This window comes from Rhinolophus sinicus, chromosome 6, assembly GCF_057876585.1.
Source record: "Rhinolophus sinicus isolate RSI-liver-muscle chromosome 6, RSI-T2T, whole genome shotgun sequence".
Taxonomy (NCBI): Eukaryota; Metazoa; Chordata; class Mammalia; order Chiroptera; family Rhinolophidae; genus Rhinolophus; species Rhinolophus sinicus.
The window spans coordinates 41066185-41091945 of record NC_142506.1 but is presented as its reverse complement, the minus strand read 5'-3'; the positions used below and the strand labels follow the sequence as shown (position 1 = coordinate 41091945).

Sequence of the window (25761 nt, the reverse complement as noted above, 5' to 3'; positions counted from 1 at the left end):
GAAGGCCCCGGGCCAGGCCGGAGGGCCAGTGGGCTCCGAGCCCCGCCCAGGGACCCCCCCCAAGGGAGGAGAGTGGCAGCCCACAGGCACCCTGGTTGTGAGGGTTGTGTGCCTGCGTGCCTGCACTTCCCCTTGTGGTGGTCTCTCCTGGAGTCCAAGGGCGTGCGGTGTGTTTGGGTGCTGCTCCCTCTGTCCCCTGGTTTGACCCGGCTCTTTGTGCCCTGTGTGTTGGGGCCACCACGAACGGCGGGAAGGGAGGGCTCCTGGCTCTTGTGGGCGATGGGAGGGGGCGTGCGGGGGTGTGGGTAGAGGTGCCTGCCGGCGGAGACACAGGCTTGGATAACTGCTGCAGGCTGACGGCCTGCCTCAGCGAAGAGGACTAAGAAGAGGGTGTGGGGTGGAGCCCTGGCCGACGGGCCTGGTGTGCGGCCGGGGCTGCCAGCTTGTAGTGCCGGGTGGCTGACCGGCCTCTGGCCAGGGGGACCTTCGGCTGGCTGGGCGGCTTCAGAGGGGCAAGGGGCGGCAGGGGTTCGGAGGGAGCCACGCCGGGGCGGCGGCGCAAAAGGAGAGGCAAGCAAAAGCCTACAGGTATTCCCAGGCGGTCTCCCATCCAAGTACTAACCAGGCCCCTCCCTGCTTAGCTCCCGAATTCAGAGGAGATCGGGCGCGTTCAGGGTGGTATAGCCGTCGACGCTGGGACCTGGCTCCCCGCGCCCCAAGAGCCTGCTCCCGGACTGCCTCGTGAGCGCGCGCCATGCAGATGCTCCGCTCTGGTGGCGAACATCGACCCGCTGGCCGGCTCCGCCGTCACCGCGTCCCCGTCCAGTCCGGCTCCCCGCCTCCTCCGAATGCCCCTGGCGTGGGCGGCGGGCCACTCCTGGCCCGCAGCGAGGCCACTTCGCGCCACCGGAGGTTCCATGGGACACTGCCATTTCCCTGATGGTGCCAGAAGTCGTGGAACTCTGGCATCCTGGGATTCCCCAGGACCCAGACCGGCATACACCCCGCCCCCCTACCGCCACCAGGTTTACCCCCAACCGCACCCCCAAGACTGGTGGAGGCCTGCACCAGCAGGCAGCCCTGGGCCTGGGAGTTGTGGGAGAACCCCGCGGCGGCGGCGGCGGCGGCGGCGTCCGCGGCGGAGGCAGGGGAGGGTGGCGATGTAGGCAATGGCAACCGCGTGGATGGCTCCAGGGCGGCGATGGCGGCGGCGACAATGGGGGCTTTGACGGTGGGCACTGGGGAGCGGGGAGCGCTGGCGGCGGCGGCGGTGGCGGGAGAGGGCGTGAGGGCGGTGCTGGCGCGGAGGCCGGGAGAGCAGAGGCCGGAGATTGAGGGAGTACGGCAAGGCCGGCGGCTGGGGTGGGGGCGGGGGAGAGGGCGGTGCTGGAGGCGGGGATGGGGAGAGGGGTGATGGCGGCGGCGGCAGCGGGGAGAGCAGAGGAGGCTGAATGAGGGAGTATGGCGTTGGCGGCGGCGGGGTCGCGGACTGGGGCGAGTGCAGCGCTGGCGGAGGGGGTGGGGAGCGTGGTGATGGCGGCGGCGGCGGCGGCGGCGGCGGCGGCGCAGAAGCGGGGGCTGATCATGAGCAGCGCTGGCGGCGGCGGCGGCGAGGGAGGGTTGCGAGGTCGGCAATGGCGTCGGCGGCGGCGTTGTGTCGGCGGGGGCAGGGGGGAGGGCAGCGCTGGTGGGGGGTGTGGGAAACGCGGTGATGGCGGGGGCTTTGGTGGTGGCGGCGGGGGCCAGGGCAGCGCTGGTGGCGGCGGCGGCGGCGGCGGCGGCGGTGGCGACCGCCGCTGGGCCAAGGGATCCGGATGACGGCCTGCGGGACCGAAGAGGACGAAGAAGAGGGTGTGGGGGGGAGCACTGGCCGACGGGCCTGGTGTGCCGCCGGGGCTGCCAGCTTGTAGTGCCGGGTGGCTGACCGGCCTCTGGCCAGGGGGACCTTCGGCTGGCTGGGCGGCTGCAGAGGGGCAAGGGGCGGCAGGGGTTCGGAGGGAGCCACGCCGGGGCGGCGATGCAAAAGGAGAGGCGAGCAAAAGCCTACAGGTGTTCCCAGGTGGTCTCCCACCCAAGTACTAACCAGGCCCGACCCTGCTTAGCTTCCGAGTTCAGACGAGATCTGGCGCGTTCAGGGCGGTATGGCCTTAGGCGCTGGACCCGGCTCCCGGCGCTCCAAGAGCCTGCTCCCGACCTGCCTCCTGAGCGCGCGCCATGCTGCTGGGCCGCTCGGGTGGCGAGCATGTCTGCCTGAGCGCCTCCCGCCCGCTCCCCGCCTCCTCCGGACGCCGCTGGTGTGGGCGACGGGCTACTCCTGGCACACAGCGAGGCCCCTTCGCGCCCCCCCAGTGGCTCCACGGGCCTCGGTCACTTCCCTGACTGTGACAGATATCTGGGCGCCCGGGCATCCTGGGACTCCCCAGGCCCCGAACGGCTTTTACCCCGGGCCCCTACCCCAACCCCTCTCATCCCCCATCCCAGCCCCACAACCGCACAGCCCCCCTTGCTGCTGGACTGCCCCCACCTCTCAGGGCCACCGAGGGGGGCGCAGGGTCCTCTCAGTCCCCTCCGGCCCTAGGGACGTGCAACCCAGGCCCTGGCCCTGGCCGGCCCCACCCACTGGCCCAAAGCCAGGGAGAGCCACCCGCGCCACCAGGGTGCAGGAGCTCCGGTCTGCAGCCACCCTTCGTCACAAGCCTTCAGTCTGGGCCCTCGCCCCTCGTCAGCACCCGGAGTCCCGCCCGACCTCCGGTCCCTTCAGTGGCTACACGTCACGTCTCCTGACCCGGGGAGGTGAGAGAGGCCAGAGACGGAGCAAGAGAGTGGCGGAGAGAGACAGACGGGGACTGGGGACAGACTCCCAGAGAGCAGTTTGAGGCTCTGGGCCTCGCGTGGAGGGGTGCTGCGTGGGGGCTGCATGGTCATCAGCTGTGACCGCTTGGCCATCAGCTGTTGCCAGTTGGCCATGGGCCCCCGGAGGTGCTGCGTTGGCCAAGCTAGGAAGCGCGGGTGGTGGACTGCAAATTGCAGAGGGGCGCGGATTGCAGTGGGCCGGCTTGGTGGGTCGACGGTCGGTGTGTCGGTGGGTTGGCAGAGAAACGGCCGACCGGTTGGGGATCGGGCGGCTCCGGCCTGCCGTGTCTCCAAGCCAGCCGCCCGTGAGAAATGGTGCTCTCAGCCCCCTATCCGTGGCTCCGTTGGTGTTCCTTCTTGGCCTCACCATATCCTGCGTTCTTGTGCGGGGACGGGGACTAGAGTCCCCGCAGGACAGGGACCGACAGACAGAACGGGAGGAGGCGTAAGAGGGAGCGAGATGGAAATATACACGTATATGTACACGTATGTATCCCGACATACAGAGAGACATGGACAGAGACAGAAAAAGGGGGCTGGCTCGCGGGAGAGAGCTCCTGAGCGAGAGGCAGAGCCCAACAGGCACGTCACAGAGCCAGAGAGACGTGGGGGGGCCGGGGGGGAGGGACGCACAGGCGGGCACATGGACTGGGACAGACTCGCTGAGGCTGTGTTGAAGTGGCAGCCTCTCCACCGGAGTGTGGTCGTGCCCGGGGCTGGGCTCCACTACAGAGGCAGTGCCCGGGTATTGGCAGTCACCCTTGAAGGCCCCGGGCCAGGCCGGAGGGCCAGTGGGCTCCGAGCCCCGCCCAGGGACCCCCCCCAAGGGAGGAGAGTGGCAGCCCACAGGCACCCTGGTTGTGAGGGTTGTGTGCCTGCGTGCCTGCACTTCCCCTTGTGGTGGTCTCTCCTGGAGTCCAAGGGCGTGCGGTGTGTTTGGGTGCTGCTCCCTCTGTCCCCTGGTTTGACCCGGCTCTTTGTGCCCTGTGTGTTGGGGCCACCACGAACGGCGGGAAGGGAGGGCTCCTGGCTCTTGTGGGCGATGGGAGGGGGCGTGCGGGGGTGTGGGTAGAGGTGCCTGCCGGCGGAGACACAGGCTTGGATAACTGCTGCAGGCTGACGGCCTGCCTCAGCGAAGAGGACTAAGAAGAGGGTGTGGGGTGGAGCCCTGGCCGACGGGCCTGGTGTGCGGCCGGGGCTGCCAGCTTGTAGTGCCGGGTGGCTGACCGGCCTCTGGCCAGGGGGACCTTCGGCTGGCTGGGCGGCTTCAGAGGGGCAAGGGGCGGCAGGGGTTCGGAGGGAGCCACGCCGGGGCGGCGGCGCAAAAGGAGAGGCAAGCAAAAGCCTACAGGTATTCCCAGGCGGTCTCCCATCCAAGTACTAACCAGGCCCCTCCCTGCTTAGCTCCCGAATTCAGAGGAGATCGGGCGCGTTCAGGGTGGTATAGCCGTCGACGCTGGGACCTGGCTCCCCGCGCCCCAAGAGCCTGCTCCCGGACTGCCTCGTGAGCGCGCGCCATGCAGATGCTCCGCTCTGGTGGCGAACATCGACCCGCTGGCCGGCTCCGCCGTCACCGCGTCCCCGTCCAGTCCGGCTCCCCGCCTCCTCCGAATGCCCCTGGCGTGGGCGTCGGGCCACTGCTGGCCCGCAGCGAGGCCACTTCGCGCCACCGGAGGTTCCATGGGACACTGCCATTTCCCTGATGGTGCCAGAAGTCGTGGAACTCTGGCATCCTGGGATTCCCCAGGACCCAGACCGGCATACACCCCGCCCCCCTACCGCCACCAGGTTTACGCCCAACCGCACCCCCAAGACTGGTGGAGGCCTGCACCAGCAGGCAGCCCTGGGCCTGGGAGTTGTGGGAGGACCCCGCGGCGGCGGCGGCGGCGGCGGCGGCGTCCGCGGCGGAGGCAGGGGAGGGTGGCGATGTAGGCAATGGCAACCGCGTGGATGGCTCCAGGGCGGCGATGGCGGCGGCGACAATGGGGGCTTTGACGGTGGGCACTGGGGCGCGGGGAGCGCTGGCGGCGGCGGCGGTGGCGGGAGAGGGCGTGAGGGCGGTGCTGGCGCGGAGGCCGGGAGAGCAGAGGCCGGAGATTGAGGGAGTACGGCAAGGCCGGCGGCTGGGGTGGGGGCGGGGGAGAGGGCGGTGCTGGAGGCGGGGATGGGGAGAGGGGTGATGGCGGCGGCGGCAGCGGGGAGAGCAGAGGAGGCTGAATGAGGGAATATGGCGTTGGCGGCGGCGGGGTCGCGGACTGGGGCGAGTGCAGCGCTGGCGGAGGGGGTGGGGAGCGTGGTGATGGCGGCGGCGGCGGCGGCGGCGCAGAAGCGGGGGCTGATCATGAGCAGCGCTGGCGGCGGCGGCGGCGGCGAGGGAGGGTTGCGAGGTCGGCAATGGCGTCGGCGGCGGCGTTGTGTCGGCGGGGGCAGGGGGGAGGGCAGCGCTGGCGAGGGGTGTGGGAAACGCGGTGATGGCGGGGGCTTTGGTGGTGGCGGCGGGGGCCAGGGCAGCGCTGGTGGCGGCGGCGGCGGCGGCGGCGGCGGTGGCGACCGCCGCTGGGCCAAGGGATCCGGATGACGGCCTGCGGGACCGAAGAGGACGAAGAAGAGGGTGTGGGGGGGAGCACTGGCCGACGGGCCTGGTGTGCCGCCGGGGCTGCCAGCTTGTAGTGCCGGGTGGCTGACCGGCCTCTGGCCAGGGGGACCTTCGGCTGGCTGGGCGGCTGCAGAGGGGCAAGGGGCGGCAGGGGTTCGGAGGGAGCCACGCCGGGGCGGCGATGCAAAAGGAGAGGCGAGCAAAAGCCTACAGGTGTTCCCAGGTGGTCTCCCACCCAAGTACTAACCAGGCCCGACCCTGCTTAGCTTCCGAGTTCAGACGAGATCTGGCGCGTTCAGGGCGGTATGGCCTTAGGCGCTGGACCCGGCTCCCGGCGCTCCAAGAGCCTGCTCCCGACCTGCCTCCTGAGCGCGCGCCATGCTGCTGGGCCGCTCGGGTGGCGAGCATGTCTGCCTGAGCGCCTCCCGCCCGCTCCCCGCCTCCTCCGGACGCCGCTGGTGTGGGCGACGGGCTACTCCTGGCACACAGCGAGGCCCCTTCGCGCCCCCCCAGTGGCTCCACGGGCCTCGGTCACTTCCCTGACTGTGACAGATATCTGGGCGCCCGGGCATCCTGGGACTCCCCAGGCCCCGAACGGCTTTTACCCCGGGCCCCTACCCCAACCCCTCTCATCCCCCATCCCAGCCCCACAACCGCACAGCCCCCCTTGCTGCTGGACTGCCCCCACCTCTCAGGGCCACCGAGGGGGGCGCAGGGTCCTCTCAGTCCCCTCCGGCCCTAGGGACGTGCAACCCAGGCCCTGGCCCTGGCCGGCCCCACCCACTGGCCCAAAGCCAGGGAGAGCCACCCGCGCCACCAGGGTGCAGGAGCTCCGGTCTGCAGCCACCCTTCGTCACAAGCCTTCAGTCTGGGCCCTCGCCCCTCGTCAGCACCCGGAGTCCCGCCCGACCTCCGGTCCCTTCAGTGGCTACACGTCACGTCTCCTGACCCGGGGAGGTGAGAGAGGCCAGAGACGGAGCAAGAGAGTGGCGGAGAGAGACAGACGGGGACTGGGGACAGACTCCCAGAGAGCAGTTTGAGGCTCTGGGCCTCGCGTGGAGGGGTGCTGCGTGGGGGCTGCATGGTCATCAGCTGTGACCGCTTGGCCATCAGCTGTTGCCAGTTGGCCATGGGCCCCCGGAGGTGCTGCGTTGGCCAAGCTAGGAAGCGCGGGTGGTGGACTGCAAATTGCAGAGGGGCGCGGATTGCAGTGGGCCGGCTTGGTGGGTCGACGGTCGGTGTGTCGGTGGGTTGGCAGAGAAACGGCCGACCGGTTGGGGATCGGGCGGCTCCGGCCTGCCGTGTCTCCAAGCCAGCCGCCCGTGAGAAATGGTGCTCTCAGCCCCCTATCCGTGGCTCCGTTGGTGTTCCTTCTTGGCCTCACCATATCCTGCGTTCTTGTGCGGGGACGGGGACTAGAGTCCCCGCAGGACAGGGACCGACAGACAGAACGGGAGGAGGCGTAAGAGGGAGCGAGATGGAAATATACACGTATATGTACACGTATGTATCCCGACATACAGAGAGACATGGACAGAGACAGAAAAAGGGGGCTGGCTCGCGGGAGAGAGCTCCTGAGCGAGAGGCAGAGCCCAACAGGCACGTCACAGAGCCAGAGAGACGTGGGGGGGCCGGGGGGGAGGGACGCACAGGCGGGCACATGGACTGGGACAGACTCGCTGAGGCTGTGTTGAAGTGGCAGCCTCTCCACCGGAGTGTGGTCGTGCCCGGGGCTGGGCTCCACTACAGAGGCAGTGCCCGGGTATTGGCAGTCACCCTTGAAGGCCCCGGGCCAGGCCGGAGGGCCAGTGGGCTCCGAGCCCCGCCCAGGGACCCCCCCCAAGGGAGGAGAGTGGCAGCCCACAGGCACCCTGGTTGTGAGGGTTGTGTGCCTGCGTGCCTGCACTTCCCCTTGTGGTGGTCTCTCCTGGAGTCCAAGGGCGTGCGGTGTGTTTGGGTGCTGCTCCCTCTGTCCCCTGGTTTGACCCGGCTCTTTGTGCCCTGTGTGTTGGGGCCACCACGAACGGCGGGAAGGGAGGGCTCCTGGCTCTTGTGGGCGATGGGAGGGGGCGTGCGGGGGTGTGGGTAGAGGTGCCTGCCGGCGGAGACACAGGCTTGGATAACTGCTGCAGGCTGACGGCCTGCCTCAGCGAAGAGGACTAAGAAGAGGGTGTGGGGTGGAGCCCTGGCCGACGGGCCTGGTGTGCGGCCGGGGCTGCCAGCTTGTAGTGCCGGGTGGCTGACCGGCCTCTGGCCAGGGGGACCTTCGGCTGGCTGGGCGGCTTCAGAGGGGCAAGGGGCGGCAGGGGTTCGGAGGGAGCCACGCCGGGGCGGCGGCGCAAAAGGAGAGGCAAGCAAAAGCCTACAGGTATTCCCAGGCGGTCTCCCATCCAAGTACTAACCAGGCCCCTCCCTGCTTAGCTCCCGAATTCAGAGGAGATCGGGCGCGTTCAGGGTGGTATAGCCGTCGACGCTGGGACCTGGCTCCCCGCGCCCCAAGAGCCTGCTCCCGGACTGCCTCGTGAGCGCGCGCCATGCAGATGCTCCGCTCTGGTGGCGAACATCGACCCGCTGGCCGGCTCCGCCGTCACCGCGTCCCCGTCCAGTCCGGCTCCCCGCCTCCTCCGAATGCCCCTGGCGTGGGCGTCGGGCCACTGCTGGCCCGCAGCGAGGCCACTTCGCGCCACCGGAGGTTCCATGGGACACTGCCATTTCCCTGATGGTGCCAGAAGTCGTGGAACTCTGGCATCCTGGGATTCCCCAGGACCCAGACCGGCATACACCCCGCCCCCCTACCGCCACCAGGTTTACCCCCAACCGCACCCCCAAGACTGGTGGAGGCCTGCACCAGCAGGCAGCCCTGGGCCTGGGAGTTGTGGGAGGACCCCGCGGCGGCGGCGGCGGCGGCGGCGGCGTCCGCGGCGGAGGCAGGGGAGGGTGGCGATGTAGGCAATGGCAACCGCGTGGATGGCTCCAGGGCGGCGATGGCGGCGGCGACAATGGGGGCTTTGACGGTGGGCACTGGGGCGCGGGGAGCGCTGGCGGCGGCGGCGGTGGCGGGAGAGGGCGTGAGGGCGGTGCTGGCGCGGAGGCCGGGAGAGCAGAGGCGGGAGATTGAGGGAGTACGGCAAGGCCGGCGGCTGGGGTGGGGGCGGGGGAGAGGGCGGTGCTGGAGGCGGGGATGGGGAGAGGGGTGATGGCGGCGGCGGCAGCGGGGAGAGCAGAGGAGGCTGAATGAGGGAATATGGCGTTTGCGGCGGCGGGGTCGCGGACTGGGGCGAGTGCAGCGCTGGCGGAGGGGGTGGGGAGCGTGGTGATGGCGGCGGCGGCGGCGGCGGCGCAGAAGCGGGGGCTGATCATGAGCAGCGCTGGCGGCGGAGGAGGCGAGGGAGGGTTGCGAGGTCGGCAATGGCGTCGGCGGCGGCGTTGTGTCGGCGGGGGCAGGGGGGAGGGCAGCGCTGGTGGGGGGTGTGGGAAACGCGGTGATGGCGGGGGCTTTGGTGGTGGCGGCGGGGGCCAGGGCAGCGCTGGTGGCGGCGGCGGCGGCGGTGGCGGCGGTGGCGACCGCCGCTGGGCCAAGGGATCCGGATGACGGCCTGCGGGACCGAAGAGGACGAAGAAGAGGGTGTGGGGGGGAGCACTGGCCGACGGGCCTGGTGTGCCGCCGGGGCTGCCAGCTTGTAGTGCCGGGTGGCTGACCGGCCTCTGGCCAGGGGGACCTTCGGCTGGCTGGGCGGCTGCAGAGGGGCAAGGGGCGGCAGGGGTTCGGAGGGAGCCACGCCGGGGCGGCGATGCAAAAGGAGAGGCGAGCAAAAGCCTACAGGTGTTCCCAGGTGGTCTCCCACCCAAGTACTAACCAGGCCCGACCCTGCTTAGCTTCCGAGTTCAGACGAGATCTGGCGCGTTCAGGGCGGTATGGCCTTAGGCGCTGGACCCGGCTCCCGGCGCTCCAAGAGCCTGCTCCCGACCTGCCTCCTGAGCGCGCGCCATGCTGCTGGGCCGCTCGGGTGGCGAGCATGTCTGCCTGAGCGCCTCCCGCCCGCTCCCCGCCTCCTCCGGACGCCGCTGGTGTGGGCGACGGGCTACTCCTGGCACACAGCGAGGCCCCTTCGCGCCCCCCCAGTGGCTCCACGGGCCTCGGTCACTTCCCTGACTGTGACAGATATCTGGGCGCCCGGGCATCCTGGGACTCCCCAGGCCCCGAACGGCTTTTACCCCGGGCCCCTACCCCAACCCCTCTCATCCCCCATCCCAGCCCCACAACCGCACAGCCCCCCTTGCTGCTGGACTGCCCCCACCTCTCAGGGCCACCGAGGGGGGCGCAGGGTCCTCTCAGTCCCCTCCGGCCCTAGGGACGTGCAACCCAGGCCCTGGCCCTGGCCGGCCCCACCCACTGGCCCAAAGCCAGGGAGAGCCACCCGCGCCACCAGGGTGCAGGAGCTCCGGTCTGCAGCCACCCTTCGTCACAAGCCTTCAGTCTGGGCCCTCGCCCCTCGTCAGCACCCGGAGTCCCGCCCGACCTCCGGTCCCTTCAGTGGCTACACGTCACGTCTCCTGACCCGGGGAGGTGAGAGAGGCCAGAGACGGAGCAAGAGAGTGGCGGAGAGAGACAGACGGGGACTGGGGACAGACTCCCAGAGAGCAGTTTGAGGCTCTGGGCCTCGCGTGGAGGGGTGCTGCGTGGGGGCTGCATGGTCATCAGCTGTGACCGCTTGGCCATCAGCTGTTGCCAGTTGGCCATGGGCCCCCGGAGGTGCTGCGTTGGCCAAGCTAGGAAGCGCGGGTGGTGGACTGCAAATTGCAGAGGGGCGCGGATTGCAGTGGGCCGGCTTGGTGGGTCGACGGTCGGTGTGTCGGTGGGTTGGCAGAGAAACGGCCGACCGGTTGGGGATCGGGCGGCTCCGGCCTGCCGTGTCTCCAAGCCAGCCGCCCGTGAGAAATGGTGCTCTCAGCCCCCTATCCGTGGCTCCGTTGGTGTTCCTTCTTGGCCTCACCATATCCTGCGTTCTTGTGCGGGGACGGGGACTAGAGTCCCCGCAGGACAGGGACCGACAGACAGAACGGGAGGAGGCGTAAGAGGGAGCGAGATGGAAATATACACGTATATGTACACGTATGTATCCCGACATACAGAGAGACATGGACAGAGACAGAAAAAGGGGGCTGGCTCGCGGGAGAGAGCTCCTGAGCGAGAGGCAGAGCCCAACAGGCACGTCACAGAGCCAGAGAGACGTGGGGGGGCCGGGGGGGAGGGACGCACAGGCGGGCACATGGACTGGGACAGACTCGCTGAGGCTGTGTTGAAGTGGCAGCCTCTCCACCGGAGTGTGGTCGTGCCCGGGGCTGGGCTCCACTACAGAGGCAGTGCCCGGGTATTGGCAGTCACCCTTGAAGGCCCCGGGCCAGGCCGGAGGGCCAGTGGGCTCCGAGCCCCGCCCAGGGACCCCCCCCAAGGGAGGAGAGTGGCAGCCCACAGGCACCCTGGTTGTGAGGGTTGTGTGCCTGCGTGCCTGCACTTCCCCTTGTGGTGGTCTCTCCTGGAGTCCAAGGGCGTGCGGTGTGTTTGGGTGCTGCTCCCTCTGTCCCCTGGTTTGACCCGGCTCTTTGTGCCCTGTGTGTTGGGGCCACCACGAACGGCGGGAAGGGAGGGCTCCTGGCTCTTGTGGGCGATGGGAGGGGGCGTGCGGGGGTGTGGGTAGAGGTGCCTGCCGGCGGAGACACAGGCTTGGATAACTGCTGCAGGCTGACGGCCTGCCTCAGCGAAGAGGACTAAGAAGAGGGTGTGGGGTGGAGCCCTGGCCGACGGGCCTGGTGTGCGGCCGGGGCTGCCAGCTTGTAGTGCCGGGTGGCTGACCGGCCTCTGGCCAGGGGGACCTTCGGCTGGCTGGGCGGCTTCAGAGGGGCAAGGGGCGGCAGGGGTTCGGAGGGAGCCACGCCGGGGCGGCGGCGCAAAAGGAGAGGCAAGCAAAAGCCTACAGGTATTCCCAGGCGGTCTCCCATCCAAGTACTAACCAGGCCCCTCCCTGCTTAGCTCCCGAATTCAGAGGAGATCGGGCGCGTTCAGGGTGGTATAGCCGTCGACGCTGGGACCTGGCTCCCCGCGCCCCAAGAGCCTGCTCCCGGACTGCCTCGTGAGCGCGCGCCATGCAGATGCTCCGCTCTGGTGGCGAACATCGACCCGCTGGCCGGCTCCGCCGTCACCGCGTCCCCGTCCAGTCCGGCTCCCCGCCTCCTCCGAATGCCCCTGGCGTGGGCGGCGGGCCACTCCTGGCCCGCAGCGAGGCCACTTCGCGCCACCGGAGGTTCCATGGGACACTGCCATTTCCCTGATGGTGCCAGAAGTCGTGGAACTCTGGCATCCTGGGATTCCCCAGGACCCAGACCGGCATACACCCCGCCCCCCTACCGCCACCAGGTTTACCCCCAACCGCACCCCCAAGACTGGTGGAGGCCTGCACCAGCAGGCAGCCCTGGGCCTGGGAGTTGTGGGAGAACCCCGCGGCGGCGGCGGCGGCGGCGGCGTCCGCGGCGGAGGCAGGGGAGGGTGGCGATGTAGGCAATGGCAACCGCGTGGATGGCTCCAGGGCGGCGATGGCGGCGGCGACAATGGGGGCTTTGACGGTGGGCACTGGGGAGCGGGGAGCGCTGGCGGCGGCGGCGGTGGCGGGAGAGGGCGTGAGGGCGGTGCTGGCGCGGAGGCCGGGAGAGCAGAGGCCGGAGATTGAGGTAGTACGGCAAGGCCGGCGGCTGGGGTGGGGGCGGGGGAGAGGGCGGTGCTGGAGGCGGGGATGGGGAGAGGGGTGATGGCGGCGGCGGCAGCGGGGAGAGCAGAGGAGGCTGAATGAGGGAGTATGGCGTTGGCGGCGGCGGGGTCGCGGACTGGGGCGAGTGCAGCGCTGGCGGAGGGGGTGGGGAGCGTGGTGATGGCGGCGGCGGCGGCGGCGGCGGCGGCGGCGCAGAAGCGGGGGCTGATCATGAGCAGCGCTGGCGGCGGCGGCGGCGAGGGAGGGTTGCGAGGTCGGCAATGGCGTCGGCGGCGGCGTTGTGTCGGCGGGGGCAGGGGGGAGGGCAGCGCTGGTGGGGGGTGTGGGAAACGCGGTGATGGCGGGGGCTTTGGTGGTGGCGGCGGGGGCCAGGGCAGCGCTGGTGGCGGCGGCGGCGGCGGCGGCGGCGGTGGCGACCGCCGCTGGGCCAAGGGATCCGGATGACGGCCTGCGGGACCGAAGAGGACGAAGAAGAGGGTGTGGGGGGGAGCACTGGCCGACGGGCCTGGTGTGCCGCCGGGGCTGCCAGCTTGTAGTGCCGGGTGGCTGACCGGCCTCTGGCCAGGGGGACCTTCGGCTGGCTGGGCGGCTGCAGAGGGGCAAGGGGCGGCAGGGGTTCGGAGGGAGCCACGCCGGGGCGGCGATGCAAAAGGAGAGGCGAGCAAAAGCCTACAGGTGTTCCCAGGTGGTCTCCCACCCAAGTACTAACCAGGCCCGACCCTGCTTAGCTTCCGAGTTCAGACGAGATCTGGCGCGTTCAGGGCGGTATGGCCTTAGGCGCTGGACCCGGCTCCCGGCGCTCCAAGAGCCTGCTCCCGACCTGCCTCCTGAGCGCGCGCCATGCTGCTGGGCCGCTCGGGTGGCGAGCATGTCTGCCTGAGCGCCTCCCGCCCGCTCCCCGCCTCCTCCGGACGCCGCTGGTGTGGGCGACGGGCTACTCCTGGCACACAGCGAGGCCCCTTCGCGCCCCCCCAGTGGCTCCACGGGCCTCGGTCACTTCCCTGACTGTGACAGATATCTGGGCGCCCGGGCATCCTGGGACTCCCCAGGCCCCGAACGGCTTTTACCCCGGGCCCCTACCCCAACCCCTCTCATCCCCCATCCCAGCCCCACAACCGCACAGCCCCCCTTGCTGCTGGACTGCCCCCACCTCTCAGGGCCACCGAGGGGGGCGCAGGGTCCTCTCAGTCCCCTCCGGCCCTAGGGACGTGCAACCCAGGCCCTGGCCCTGGCCGGCCCCACCCACTGGCCCAAAGCCAGGGAGAGCCACCCGCGCCACCAGGGTGCAGGAGCTCCGGTCTGCAGCCACCCTTCGTCACAAGCCTTCAGTCTGGGCCCTCGCCCCTCGTCAGCACCCGGAGTCCCGCCCGACCTCCGGTCCCTTCAGTGGCTACACGTCACGTCTCCTGACCCGGGGAGGTGAGAGAGGCCAGAGACGGAGCAAGAGAGTGGCGGAGAGAGACAGACGGGGACTGGGGACAGACTCCCAGAGAGCAGTTTGAGGCTCTGGGCCTCGCGTGGAGGGGTGCTGCGTGGGGGCTGCATGGTCATCAGCTGTGACCGCTTGGCCATCAGCTGTTGCCAGTTGGCCATGGGCCCCCGGAGGTGCTGCGTTGGCCAAGCTAGGAAGCGCGGGTGGTGGACTGCAAATTGCAGAGGGGCGCGGATTGCAGTGGGCCGGCTTGGTGGGTCGACGGTCGGTGTGTCGGTGGGTTGGCAGAGAAACGGCCGACCGGTTGGGGATCGGGCGGCTCCGGCCTGCCGTGTCTCCAAGCCAGCCGCCCGTGAGAAATGGTGCTCTCAGCCCCCTATCCGTGGCTCCGTTGGTGTTCCTTCTTGGCCTCACCATATCCTGCGTTCTTGTGCGGGGACGGGGACTAGAGTCCCCGCAGGACAGGGACCGACAGACAGAACGGGAGGAGGCGTAAGAGGGAGCGAGATGGAAATATACACGTATATGTACACGTATGTATCCCGACATACAGAGAGACATGGACAGAGACAGAAAAAGGGGGCTGGCTCGCGGGAGAGAGCTCCTGAGCGAGAGGCAGAGCCCAACAGGCACGTCACAGAGCCAGAGAGACGTGGGGGGGCCGGGGGGGAGGGACGCACAGGCGGGCACATGGACTGGGACAGACTCGCTGAGGCTGTGTTGAAGTGGCAGCCTCTCCACCGGAGTGTGGTCGTGCCCGGGGCTGGGCTCCACTACAGAGGCAGTGCCCGGGTATTGGCAGTCACCCTTGAAGGCCCCGGGCCAGGCCGGAGGGCCAGTGGGCTCCGAGCCCCGCCCAGGGACCCCCCCCAAGGGAGGAGAGTGGCAGCCCACAGGCACCCTGGTTGTGAGGGTTGTGTGCCTGCGTGCCTGCACTTCCCCTTGTGGTGGTCTCTCCTGGAGTCCAAGGGCGTGCGGTGTGTTTGGGTGCTGCTCCCTCTGTCCCCTGGTTTGACCCGGCTCTTTGTGCCCTGTGTGTTGGGGCCACCACGAACGGCGGGAAGGGAGGGCTCCTGGCTCTTGTGGGCGATGGGAGGGGGCGTGCGGGGGTGTGGGTAGAGGTGCCTGCCGGCGGAGACACAGGCTTGGATAACTGCTGCAGGCTGACGGCCTGCCTCAGCGAAGAGGACTAAGAAGAGGGTGTGGGGTGGAGCCCTGGCCGACGGGCCTGGTGTGCGGCCGGGGCTGCCAGCTTGTAGTGCCGGGTGGCTGACCGGCCTCTGGCCAGGGGGACCTTCGGCTGGCTGGGCGGCTTCAGAGGGGCAAGGGGCGGCAGGGGTTCGGAGGGAGCCACGCCGGGGCGGCGGCGCAAAAGGAGAGGCAAGCAAAAGCCTACAGGTATTCCCAGGCGGTCTCCCATCCAAGTACTAACCAGGCCCCTCCCTGCTTAGCTCCCGAATTCAGAGGAGATCGGGCGCGTTCAGGGTGGTATAGCCGTCGACGCTGGGACCTGGCTCCCCGCGCCCCAAGAGCCTGCTCCCGGACTGCCTCGTGAGCGCGCGCCATGCAGATGCTCCGCTCTGGTGGCGAACATCGACCCGCTGGCCGGCTCCGCCGTCACCGCGTCCCCGTCCAGTCCGGCTCCCCGCCTCCTCCGAATGCCCCTGGCGTGGGCGTCGGGCCACTGCTGGCCCGCAGCGAGGCCACTTCGCGCCACCGGAGGTTCCATGGGACACTGCCATTTCCCTGATGGTGCCAGAAGTCGTGGAACTCTGGCATCCTGGGATTCCCCAGGACCCAGACCGGCATACACCCCGCCCCCCTACCGCCACCAGGTTTACGCCCAACCGCACCCCCAAGACTGGTGGAGGCCTGCACCAGCAGGCAGCCCTGGGCCTGGGAGTTGTGGGAGGACCCCGCGGCGGCGGCGGCGGCGGCGGCGGCGTCCGCGGCGGAGGCAGGGGAGGGTGGCGATGTAGGCAATGGCAACCGCGTGGATGGCTCCAGGGCGGCGATGGCGGCGGCGACAATGGGGGCTTTGACGGTGGGCACTGGGGCGCGGGGAGCGCTGGCGGCGGCGGCGGTGGCGGGAGAGGGCGTGAGGGCGGTGCTGGCGCGGAGGCCGGGAGAGCAGAGGCCGGAGATTGAGGGAGTACGGCAAGGCCGGCGGCTGGGGTGGGGGCGGGGGAGAGGGCGGTGCTGGAGGCGGGGATGGGGAGAGGGGTGATGGCGGCGGCGGCAGCGGGGAGAGCAGAGGAGGCTGAATGAGGGAATATGGCGTTGGCGGCGGCGGGGTCGCGGACTGGGGCGAGTGCAGCGCTGGCGGAGGGGGTGGGGAGCGTGGTGATGGCGGCGGCGGCGGCGGCGGCGCAGAAGCGGGGGCTGATCATGAGCAGCGCTGGCGGCGGCGGCGGCGGCGAGGGAGGGTTGCGAGGTCGGCAATGGCGTCGGCGGCGGCGTTGTGTCGGCGGGGGCAGGGGGGAGGGCAGCGCTGGCGAGGGGTGTGGGAAACGCGGTGATGGCGGGGGCTTTGGTGGTGGCGGCGGGGGCCAGGGCAGCGCTGGTGGCGGCGGCGGCGGCGGCGGCGGCGGTGGCGACCGCCGCTGGGCCAAGGGATCCGGATGACGGCCTGCGGGACCGAAGAGGACGAAGAAGAGGGTGTGGGGGGGAGCACTGGCCGACGGGCCTGGTGTGCCGCCGGGGCTGCCAGCTTGTAGTGCCGGGTGGCTGACCGGCCTCTGGCCAGGGGGACCTTCGGCTGGCTGGGCGGCTGCAGAGGGGCAAGGGGCGGCAGGGGTTCGGAGGGAGCCACGCCGGGGCGGCGATGCAAAAGGAGAGGCGAGCAAAAGCCTACAGGTGTTCCCAGGTGGTCTCCCACCCAAGTACTAACCAGGCCCGACCCTGCTTAGCTTCCGAGTTCAGACGAGATCTGGCGCGTTCAGGGCGGTATGGCCTTAGGCGCTGGACCCGGCTCCCGGCGCTCCAAGAGCCTGCTCCCGACCTGCCTCCTGAGCGCGCGCCATGCTGCTGGGCCGCTCGGGTGGCGAGCATGTCTGCCTGAGCGCCTCCCGCCCGCTCCCCGCCTCCTCCGGACGCCGCTGGTGTGGGCGACGGGCTACTCCTGGCACACAGCGAGGCCCCTTCGCGCCCCCCCAGTGGCTCCACGGGCCTCGGTCACTTCCCTGACTGTGACAGATATCTGGGCGCCCGGGCATCCTGGGACTCCCCAGGCCCCGAACGGCTTTTACCCCGGGCCCCTACCCCAACCCCTCTCATCCCCCATCCCAGCCCCACAACCGCACAGCCCCCCTTGCTGCTGGACTGCCCCCACCTCTCAGGGCCACCGAGGGGGGCGCAGGGTCCTCTCAGTCCCCTCCGGCCCTAGGGACGTGCAACCCAGGCCCTGGCCCTGGCCGGCCCCACCCACTGGCCCAAAGCCAGGGAGAGCCACCCGCGCCACCAGGGTGCAGGAGCTCCGGTCTGCAGCCACCCTTCGTCACAAGCCTTCAGTCTGGGCCCTCGCCCCTCGTCAGCACCCGGAGTCCCGCCCGACCTCCGGTCCCTTCAGTGGCTACACGTCACGTCTCCTGACCCGGGGAGGTGAGAGAGGCCAGAGACGGAGCAAGAGAGTGGCGGAGAGAGACAGACGGGGACTGGGGACAGACTCCCAGAGAGCAGTTTGAGGCTCTGGGCCTCGCGTGGAGGGGTGCTGCGTGGGGGCTGCATGGTCATCAGCTGTGACCGCTTGGCCATCAGCTGTTGCCAGTTGGCCATGGGCCCCCGGAGGTGCTGCGTTGGCCAAGCTAGGAAGCGCGGGTGGTGGACTGCAAATTGCAGAGGGGCGCGGATTGCAGTGGGCCGGCTTGGTGGGTCGACGGTCGGTGTGTCGGTGGGTTGGCAGAGAAACGGCCGACCGGTTGGGGATCGGGCGGCTCCGGCCTGCCGTGTCTCCAAGCCAGCCGCCCGTGAGAAATGGTGCTCTCAGCCCCCTATCCGTGGCTCCGTTGGTGTTCCTTCTTGGCCTCACCATATCCTGCGTTCTTGTGCGGGGACGGGGACTAGAGTCCCCGCAGGACAGGGACCGACAGACAGAACGGGAGGAGGCGTAAGAGGGAGCGAGATGGAAATATACACGTATATGTACACGTATGTATCCCGACATACAGAGAGACATGGACAGAGACAGAAAAAGGGGGCTGGCTCGCGGGAGAGAGCTCCTGAGCGAGAGGCAGAGCCCAACAGGCACGTCACAGAGCCAGAGAGACGTGGGGGGGCCGGGGGGGAGGGACGCACAGGCGGGCACATGGACTGGGACAGACTCGCTGAGGCTGTGTTGAAGTGGCAGCCTCTCCACCGGAGTGTGGTCGTGCCCGGGGCTGGGCTCCACTACAGAGGCAGTGCCCGGGTATTGGCAGTCACCCTTGAAGGCCCCGGGCCAGGCCGGAGGGCCAGTGGGCTCCGAGCCCCGCCCAGGGACCCCCCCCAAGGGAGGAGAGTGGCAGCCCACAGGCACCCTGGTTGTGAGGGTTGTGTGCCTGCGTGCCTGCACTTCCCCTTGTGGTGGTCTCTCCTGGAGTCCAAGGGCGTGCGGTGTGTTTGGGTGCTGCTCCCTCTGTCCCCTGGTTTGACCCGGCTCTTTGTGCCCTGTGTGTTGGGGCCACCACGAACGGCGGGAAGGGAGGGCTCCTGGCTCTTGTGGGCGATGGGAGGGGGCGTGCGGGGGTGTGGGTAGAGGTGCCTGCCGGCGGAGACACAGGCTTGGATAACTGCTGCAGGCTGACGGCCTGCCTCAGCGAAGAGGACTAAGAAGAGGGTGTGGGGTGGAGCCCTGGCCGACGGGCCTGGTGTGCGGCCGGGGCTGCCAGCTTGTAGTGCCGGGTGGCTGACCGGCCTCTGGCCAGGGGGACCTTCGGCTGGCTGGGCGGCTTCAGAGGGGCAAGGGGCGGCAGGGGTTCGGAGGGAGCCACGCCGGGGCGGCGGCGCAAAAGGAGAGGCAAGCAAAAGCCTACAGGTATTCCCAGGCGGTCTCCCATCCAAGTACTAACCAGGCCCCTCCCTGCTTAGCTCCCGAATTCAGAGGAGATCGGGCGCGTTCAGGGTGGTATAGCCGTCGACGCTGGGACCTGGCTCCCCGCGCCCCAAGAGCCTGCTCCCGGACTGCCTCGTGAGCGCGCGCCATGCAGATGCTCCGCTCTGGTGGCGAACATCGACCCGCTGGCCGGCTCCGCCGTCACCGCGTCCCCGTCCAGTCCGGCTCCCCGCCTCCTCCGAATGCCCCTGGCGTGGGCGGCGGGCCACTCCTGGCCCGCAGCGAGGCCACTTCGCGCCACCGGAGGTTCCATGGGACACTGCCATTTCCCTGATGGTGCCAGAAGTCGTGGAACTCTGGCATCCTGGGATTCCCCAGGACCCAGACCGGCATACACCCCGCCCCCCTACCGCCACCAGGTTTACCCCCAACCGCACCCCCAAGACTGGTGGAGGCCTGCACCAGCAGGCAGCCCTGGGCCTGGGAGTTGTGGGAGAACCCCGCGGCGGCGGCGGCGGCGGCGGCGTCCGCGGCGGAGGCAGGGGAGGGTGGCGATGTAGGCAATGGCAACCGCGTGGATGGCTCCAGGGCGGCGATGGCGGCGGCGACAATGGGGGCTTTGACGGTGGGCACTGGGGAGCGGGGAGCGCTGGCGGCGGCGGCGGTGGCGGGAGAGGGCGTGAGGGCGGTGCTGGCGCGGAGGCCGGGAGAGCAGAGGCCGGAGATTGAGGGAGTACGGCAAGGCCGGCGGCTGGGGTGGGGGCGGGGGAGAGGGCGGTGCTGGAGGCGGGGATGGGGAGAGGGGTGATGGCGGCGGCGGCAGCGGGGAGAGCAGAGGAGGCTGAATGAGGGAGTATGGCGTTGGCGGCGGCGGGGTCGCGGACTGGGGCGAGTGCAGCGCTGGCGGAGGGGGTGGGGAGCGTGGTGATGGCGGCGGCGGCGGCGGCGGCGGCGGCGGCGGCGCAGAAGCGGGGGCTGATCATGAGCAGCGCTGGCGGCGGCGGCGGCGAGGGAGGGTTGCGAGGTCGGCAATGGCGTCGGCGGCGGCGTTGTGTCGGCGGGGGCAGGGGGGAGGGCAGCGCTGGTGGGGGGTGTGGGAAACGCGGTGATGGCGGGGGCTTTGGTGGTGGCGGCGGGGGCCAGGGCAGCGCTGGTGGCGGCGGCGGCGGCGGCGGCGGCGGTGGCGACCGCCGCTGGGCCAAGGGATCCGGATGACGGCCTGCGGGACCGAAGAGGACGAAGAAGAGGGTGTGGGGGGGAGCACTGGCCGACGGGCCTGGTGTGCCGCCGGGGCTGCCAGCTTGTAGTGCCGGGTGGCTGACCGGCCTCTGGCCAGGGGGACCTTCGGCTGGCTGGGCGGCTGCAGAGGGGCAAGGGGCGGCAGGGGTTCGGAGGGAGCCACGCCGGGGCGGCGATGCAAAAGGAGAGGCGAGCAAAAGCCTACAGGTGTTCCCAGGTGGTCTCCCACCCAAGTACTAACCAGGCCCGACCCTGCTTAGCTTCCGAGTTCAGACGAGATCTGGCGCGTTCAGGGCGGTATGGCCTTAGGCGCTGGACCCGGCTCCCGGCGCTCCAAGAGCCTGCTCCCGACCTGCCTCCTGAGCGCGCGCCATGCTGCTGGGCCGCTCGGGTGGCGAGCATGTCTGCCTGAGCGCCTCCCGCCCGCTCCCCGCCTCCTCCGGACGCCGCTGGTGTGGGCGACGGGCTACTCCTGGCACACAGCGAGGCCCCTTCGCGCCCCCCCAGTGGCTCCACGGGCCTCGGTCACTTCCCTGACTGTGACAGATATCTGGGCGCCCGGGCATCCTGGGACTCCCCAGGCCCCGAACGGCTTTTACCCCGGGCCCCTACCCCAACCCCTCTCATCCCCCATCCCAGCCCCACAACCGCACAGCCCCCCTTGCTGCTGGACTGCCCCCACCTCTCAGGGCCACCGAGGGGGGCGCAGGGTCCTCTCAGTCCCCTCCGGCCCTAGGGACGTGCAACCCAGGCCCTGGCCCTGGCCGGCCCCACCCACTGGCCCAAAGCCAGGGAGAGCCACCCGCGCCACCAGGGTGCAGGAGCTCCGGTCTGCAGCCACCCTTCGTCACAAGCCTTCAGTCTGGGCCCTCGCCCCTCGTCAGCACCCGGAGTCCCGCCCGACCTCCGGTCCCTTCAGTGGCTACACGTCACGTCTCCTGACCCGGGGAGGTGAGAGAGGCCAGAGACGGAGCAAGAGAGTGGCGGAGAGAGACAGACGGGGACTGGGGACAGACTCCCAGAGAGCAGTTTGAGGCTCTGGGCCTCGCGTGGAGGGGTGCTGCGTGGGGGCTGCATGGTCATCAGCTGTGACCGCTTGGCCATCAGCTGTTGCCAGTTGGCCATGGGCCCCCGGAGGTGCTGCGTTGGCCAAGCTAGGAAGCGCGGGTGGTGGACTGCAAATTGCAGAGGGGCGCGGATTGCAGTGGGCCGGCTTGGTGGGTCGACGGTCGGTGTGTCGGTGGGTTGGCAGAGAAACGGCCGACCGGTTGGGGATCGGGCGGCTCCGGCCTGCCGTGTCTCCAAGCCAGCCGCCCGTGAGAAATGGTGCTCTCAGCCCCCTATCCGTGGCTCCGTTGGTGTTCCTTCTTGGCCTCACCATATCCTGCGTTCTTGTGCGGGGACGGGGACTAGAGTCCCCGCAGGACAGGGACCGACAGACAGAACGGGAGGAGGCGTAAGAGGGAGCGAGATGGAAATATACACGTATATGTACACGTATGTATCCCGACATACAGAGAGACATGGACAGAGACAGAAAAAGGGGGCTGGCTCGCGGGAGAGAGCTCCTGAGCGAGAGGCAGAGCCCAACAGGCACGTCACAGAGCCAGAGAGACGTGGGGGGGCCGGGGGGGAGGGACGCACAGGCGGGCACATGGACTGGGACAGACTCGCTGAGGCTGTGTTGAAGTGGCAGCCTCTCCACCGGAGTGTGGTCGTGCCCGGGGCTGGGCTCCACTACAGAGGCAGTGCCCGGGTATTGGCAGTCACCCTTGAAGGCCCCGGGCCAGGCCGGAGGGCCAGTGGGCTCCGAGCCCCGCCCAGGGACCCCCCCCAAGGGAGGAGAGTGGCAGCCCACAGGCACCCTGGTTGTGAGGGTTGTGTGCCTGCGTGCCTGCACTTCCCCTTGTGGTGGTCTCTCCTGGAGTCCAAGGGCGTGCGGTGTGTTTGGGTGCTGCTCCCTCTGTCCCCTGGTTTGACCCGGCTCTTTGTGCCCTGTGTGTTGGGGCCACCACGAACGGCGGGAAGGGAGGGCTCCTGGCTCTTGTGGGCGATGGGAGGGGGCGTGCGGGGGTGTGGGTAGAGGTGCCTGCCGGCGGAGACACAGGCTTGGATAACTGCTGCAGGCTGACGGCCTGCCTCAGCGAAGAGGACTAAGAAGAGGGTGTGGGGTGGAGCCCTGGCCGACGGGCCTGGTGTGCGGCCGGGGCTGCCAGCTTGTAGTGCCGGGTGGCTGACCGGCCTCTGGCCAGGGGGACCTTCGGCTGGCTGGGCGGCTTCAGAGGGGCAAGGGGCGGCAGGGGTTCGGAGGGAGCCACGCCGGGGCGGCGGCGCAAAAGGAGAGGCAAGCAAAAGCCTACAGGTATTCCCAGGCGGTCTCCCATCCAAGTACTAACCAGGCCCCTCCCTGCTTAGCTCCCGAATTCAGAGGAGATCGGGCGCGTTCAGGGTGGTATAGCCGTCGACGCTGGGACCTGGCTCCCCGCGCCCCAAGAGCCTGCTCCCGGACTGCCTCGTGAGCGCGCGCCATGCAGATGCTCCGCTCTGGTGGCGAACATCGACCCGCTGGCCGGCTCCGCCGTCACCGCGTCCCCGTCCAGTCCGGCTCCCCGCCTCCTCCGAATGCCCCTGGCGTGGGCGGCGGGCCACTCCTGGCCCGCAGCGAGGCCACTTCGCGCCACCGGAGGTTCCATGGGACACTGCCATTTCCCTGATGGTGCCAGAAGTCGTGGAACTCTGGCATCCTGGGATTCCCCAGGACCCAGACCGGCATACACCCCGCCCCCCTACCGCCACCAGGTTTACCCCCAACCGCACCCCCAAGACTGGTGGAGGCCTGCACCAGCAGGCAGCCCTGGGCCTGGGAGTTGTGGGAGAACCCCGCGGCGGCGGCGGCGGCGGCGGCGTCCGCGGCGGAGGCAGGGGAGGGTGGCGATGTAGGCAATGGCAACCGCGTGGATGGCTCCAGGGCGGCGATGGCGGCGGCGACAATGGGGGCTTTGACGGTGGGCACTGGGGAGCGGGGAGCGCTGGCGGCGGCGGCGGTGGCGGGAGAGGGCGTGAGGGCGGTGCTGGCGCGGAGGCCGGGAGAGCAGAGGCCGGAGATTGAGGTAGTACGGCAAGGCCGGCGGCTGGGGTGGGGGCGGGGGAGAGGGCGGTGCTGGAGGCGGGGATGGGGAGAGGGGTGATGGCGGCGGCGGCAGCGGGGAGAGCAGAGGAGGCTGAATGAGGGAGTATGGCGTTGGCGGCGGCGGGGTCGCGGACTGGGGCGAGTGCAGCGCTGGCGGAGGGGGTGGGGAGCGTGGTGATGGCGGCGGCGGCGGCGGCGGCGGCGGCGGCGGCGCAGAAGCGGGGGCTGATCATGAGCAGCGCTGGCGGCGGCGGCGGCGAGGGAGGGTTGCGAGGTCGGCAATGGCGTCGGCGGCGGCGTTGTGTCGGCGGGGGCAGGGGGGAGGGCAGCGCTGGTGGGGGGTGTGGGAAACGCGGTGATGGCGGGGGCTTTGGTGGTGGCGGCGGGGGCCAGGGCAGCGCTGGTGGCGGCGGCGGCGGCGGCGGCGGCGGTGGCGACCGCCGCTGGGCCAAGGGATCCGGATGACGGCCTGCGGGACCGAAGAGGACGAAGAAGAGGGTGTGGGGGGGAGCACTGGCCGACGGGCCTGGTGTGCCGCCGGGGCTGCCAGCTTGTAGTGCCGGGTGGCTGACCGGCCTCTGGCCAGGGGGACCTTCGGCTGGCTGGGCGGCTTCAGAGGGGCAAGGGGCGGCAGGGGTTCGGAGGGAGCCACGCCGGGGCGGCGGCGCAAAAGGAGAGGCAAGCAAAAGCCTACAGGTATTCCCAGGCGGTCTCCCATCCAAGTACTAACCAGGCCCCTCCCTGCTTAGCTCCCGAATTCAGAGGAGATCGGGCGCGTTCAGGGTGGTATAGCCGTCGACGCTGGGACCTGGCTCCCCGCGCCCCAAGAGCCTGCTCCCGGACTGCCTCGTGAGCGCGCGCCATGCAGATGCTCCGCTCTGGTGGCGAACATCGACCCGCTGGCCGGCTCCGCCGTCACCGCGTCCCCGTCCAGTCCGGCTCCCCGCCTCCTCCGAATGCCCCTGGCGTGGGCGTCGGGCCACTGCTGGCCCGCAGCGAGGCCACTTCGCGCCACCGGAGGTTCCATGGGACACTGCCATTTCCCTGATGGTGCCAGAAGTCGTGGAACTCTGGCATCCTGGGATTCCCCAGGACCCAGACCGGCATACACCCCGCCCCCCTACCGCCACCAGGTTTACCCCCAACCGCACCCCCAAGACTGGTGGAGGCCTGCACCAGCAGGCAGCCCTGGGCCTGGGAGTTGTGGGAGGACCCCGCGGCGGCGGCGGCGGCGGCGGCGGCGTCCGCGGCGGAGGCAGGGGAGGGTGGCGATGTAGGCAATGGCAACCGCGTGGATGGCTCCAGGGCGGCGATGGCGGCGGCGACAATGGGGGCTTTGACGGTGGGCACTGGGGCGCGGGGAGCGCTGGCGGCGGCGGCGGTGGCGGGAGAGGGCGTGAGGGCGGTGCTGGCGCGGAGGCCGGGAGAGCAGAGGCCGGAGATTGAGGGAGTACGGCAAGGCCGGCGGCTGGGGTGGGGGCGGGGGAGAGGGCGGTGCTGGAGGCGGGGATGGGGAGAGGGGTGATGGCGGCGGCGGCAGCGGGGAGAGCAGAGGAGGCTGAATGAGGGAATATGGCGTTGGCGGCGGCGGGGTCGCGGACTGGGGCGAGTGCAGCGCTGGCGGAGGGGGTGGGGAGCGTGGTGATGGCGGCGGCGGCGGCGGCGGCGCAGAAGCGGGGGCTGATCATGAGCAGCGCTGGCGGCGGCGGCGGCGGCGAGGGAGGGTTGCGAGGTCGGCAATGGCGTCGGCGGCGGCGTTGTGTCGGCGGGGGCAGGGGGGAGGGCAGCGCTGGCGAGGGGTGTGGGAAACGCGGTGATGGCGGGGGCTTTGGTGGTGGCGGCGGGGGCCAGGGCAGCGCTGGTGGCGGCGGCGGCGGCGGCGGCGGCGGTGGCGACCGCCGCTGGGCCAAGGGATCCGGATGATGGCCTGCGGGACCGAAGAGGACGAAGAAGAGGGTGTGGGGGGGAGCACTGGCCGACGGGCCTGGTGTGCCGCCGGGGCTGCCAGCTTGTAGTGCCGGGTGGCTGACCGGCCTCTGGCCAGGGGGACCTTCGGCTGGCTGGGCGGCTGCAGAGGGGCAAGGGGCGGCAGGGGTTCGGAGGGAGCCACGCCGGGGCGGCGATGCAAAAGGAGAGGCGAGCAAAAGCCTACAGGTGTTCCCAGGTGGTCTCCCACCCAAGTACTAACCAGGCCCGACCCTGCTTAGCTTCCGAGTTCAGACGAGATCTGGCGCGTTCAGGGCGGTATGGCCTTAGGCGCTGGACCCGGCTCCCGGCGCTCCAAGAGCCTGCTCCCGACCTGCCTCCTGAGCGCGCGCCATGCTGCTGGGCCGCTCGGGTGGCGAGCATGTCTGCCTGAGCGCCTCCCGCCCGCTCCCCGCCTCCTCCGGACGCCGCTGGTGTGGGCGACGGGCTACTCCTGGCACACAGCGAGGCCCCTTCGCGCCCCCCCAGTGGCTCCACGGGCCTCGGTCACTTCCCTGACTGTGACAGATATCTGGGCGCCCGGGCATCCTGGGACTCCCCAGGCCCCGAATGGCTTTTACCCCGGGCCCCTACCCCAACCCCTCTCATCCCCCATCCCAGCCCCACAACCGCACAGCCCCCCTTGCTGCTGGACTGCCCCCACCTCTCAGGGCCACCGAGGGGGGCGCAGGGTCCTCTCAGTCCCCTCCGGCCCTAGGGACGTGCAACCCAGGCCCTGGCCCTGGCCGGCCC

General features: G+C 70.3%; 15 pseudogenes; all 15 read right to left on the bottom strand.

The window, feature by feature from the left end:
• Positions 1–572: 572 nt before the first annotated feature.
• On the bottom strand, positions 573–692 carry LOC148757875 (5S ribosomal RNA; annotated as a pseudogene).
• Positions 693–2033: 1341 nt separating this feature from the next.
• On the bottom strand, positions 2034–2153 carry LOC148757874 (5S ribosomal RNA; annotated as a pseudogene).
• Positions 2154–4188: 2035 nt separating this feature from the next.
• On the bottom strand, positions 4189–4308 carry LOC148757873 (5S ribosomal RNA; annotated as a pseudogene).
• A 1338-nt stretch (positions 4309–5646) lies between these two features.
• On the bottom strand, positions 5647–5766 carry LOC148757872 (5S ribosomal RNA; annotated as a pseudogene).
• A 2035-nt stretch (positions 5767–7801) lies between these two features.
• Positions 7802–7921, bottom strand: LOC148757871 (5S ribosomal RNA; annotated as a pseudogene).
• A 1335-nt stretch (positions 7922–9256) lies between these two features.
• Positions 9257–9376, bottom strand: LOC148757870 (5S ribosomal RNA; annotated as a pseudogene).
• A 2035-nt stretch (positions 9377–11411) lies between these two features.
• LOC148757869 (5S ribosomal RNA) lies at positions 11412–11531 on the bottom strand (annotated as a pseudogene).
• Positions 11532–12872: 1341 nt separating this feature from the next.
• Positions 12873–12992, bottom strand: LOC148757868 (5S ribosomal RNA; annotated as a pseudogene).
• A 2035-nt stretch (positions 12993–15027) lies between these two features.
• On the bottom strand, positions 15028–15147 carry LOC148757867 (5S ribosomal RNA; annotated as a pseudogene).
• Positions 15148–16485: 1338 nt separating this feature from the next.
• Positions 16486–16605, bottom strand: LOC148757866 (5S ribosomal RNA; annotated as a pseudogene).
• Positions 16606–18640: 2035 nt separating this feature from the next.
• LOC148757865 (5S ribosomal RNA) lies at positions 18641–18760 on the bottom strand (annotated as a pseudogene).
• A 1344-nt stretch (positions 18761–20104) lies between these two features.
• Positions 20105–20224, bottom strand: LOC148757864 (5S ribosomal RNA; annotated as a pseudogene).
• A 2035-nt stretch (positions 20225–22259) lies between these two features.
• LOC148757863 (5S ribosomal RNA) lies at positions 22260–22379 on the bottom strand (annotated as a pseudogene).
• A 1344-nt stretch (positions 22380–23723) lies between these two features.
• Positions 23724–23843, bottom strand: LOC148757862 (5S ribosomal RNA; annotated as a pseudogene).
• A 1338-nt stretch (positions 23844–25181) lies between these two features.
• Positions 25182–25301, bottom strand: LOC148757861 (5S ribosomal RNA; annotated as a pseudogene).
• Positions 25302–25761: the final 460 nt, after the last annotated feature.